This window comes from Mugil cephalus, chromosome 16, assembly GCF_022458985.1.
Source record: "Mugil cephalus isolate CIBA_MC_2020 chromosome 16, CIBA_Mcephalus_1.1, whole genome shotgun sequence".
Lineage (NCBI taxonomy): Eukaryota > Metazoa > Chordata > Actinopteri > Mugiliformes > Mugilidae > Mugil > Mugil cephalus.
The window spans coordinates 13609643-13611071 of record NC_061785.1 but is presented as its reverse complement, the minus strand read 5'-3'; the positions used below and the strand labels follow the sequence as shown (position 1 = coordinate 13611071).

The window sequence follows — 1429 nt, the reverse complement described above, 5'->3', positions numbered from 1 at the left end:
ACACAACGGACAGACAAACTGCCAACCGCTCTACTGCCACCCTGTTTTAGTATTGTTTTGATTATTCAATAGTATGGCCTGTGGCTTGGCCAACCTCAATAAAATGGACCTTTGACTCACTGAGAATTCTCAGTAGCCCTGGTATATATGGACAAATCCATCGTGATGTCACTCATTGACGTTGAGTCCAGTCTACCACTCAAAATTACACAGAATTTTATACCTTGATAAATGACGGGGGGGTGTCATGAATAGTGAAATAAACCATTGAAACAAACTCATTGTTGTACCAGGCTGTAAACGTGTATAGCAATGTTCACCCCACAGGAGTCCATTTTGAGCCAGCCACTTGAACTGCAATTTTTGCACTTCTGTCATCGCTCAGACCTGGAGGTTGCCATTTGGTTCCCCACATAGAAAATGGACTTAATGGCTTCTGCTTCATACTGGAAGTCACACCCATAATTCATGCAAGTTCTAATGGAGGCTAGGAATAAAGTGGATAGATTGGTTAATACGCTGTTGTGTTACTGGCCCAGCCCCCTAGAGAGCAAAGTGGGATCCATCTGGTCCCTGAACTACAATGAGTTTGATACCCCTGGCTTTGCCACTTTTAACATTGGGTTTAAGCTGTGTTGCAGAATGCTGCCAAAGATTGTGTTTAAAATGTTCCATTTCCAATTGATGCATGCGTAACAATTACCTCATTTACAACCACCATGAACTAACCCACAAATACATGTTGTGAATTTTATTTAAAGTTGGCGCATGCGAGAGTCGAACGTCTGAAACACCATTTCACTTCCTCCTAATGTGACCATGACACGGACACAGTGGAGTTAGTCCAAAAGCTGCATCCTGTCCTTTCCGGAGTCTGTCGCTGGCCGTGTTGTTCCTGTGCACGTTGCTAGCGATAGGGGCGCCGTTCGCCGACCGTGCCGCTCACGTGGCTGTCGCCGTCGCGGGGAGGGCCGCTCCTGACCGCGGGCTTGAGATCCTCCGAATTGTTGGAATGTGTCACTAGTTTAATGTGGGCAACAGATGCCTCAGCGTCCACGTCATTGGTTCCCCGATCGACTGAAAGAAAAAATAAAATTGAACCAAGAATTTACTTGACCTGATTGTTACACCTAGGCTTTAGATATCCTAGAAGGACTATAAAAACTCCTTCAGGTACAGTTGGTAACAATAAGACACCACATTGATATTACAGTACATGTACAGTTCTGTCGAGCCCTCCATGTGGCTAGCGTGAGGTTAAAGGATTTACACGATTTGCCATTATGCTAAAAACATTTCACAGGAGATGCTCACCCTCTGTAGCATCCGATATGCTAAACCTAAACTACAGTGCCATTCTAAACATCAGAAGCCATCTCGAGAATACAGAAGGTATGAATTCAACATAGTAGCACCTAAAAGAGATTTC

The 1429-nt window shown here is 44.4% G+C and overlaps 1 long non-coding RNA gene across 1 annotated transcript; it reads left to right on the top strand.

Annotated features, from left to right (window-relative positions):
- The first annotated feature begins 204 nt into the window (after positions 1–204).
- Positions 205–1038, top strand: LOC125022629. Its single transcript, XR_007114467.1, has 2 exons — positions 205–833; positions 874–1038. It is a non-coding gene; the product is annotated as an uncharacterized LOC125022629 (long non-coding RNA).
- The last annotated feature ends 391 nt before the right edge of the window (positions 1039–1429 follow it).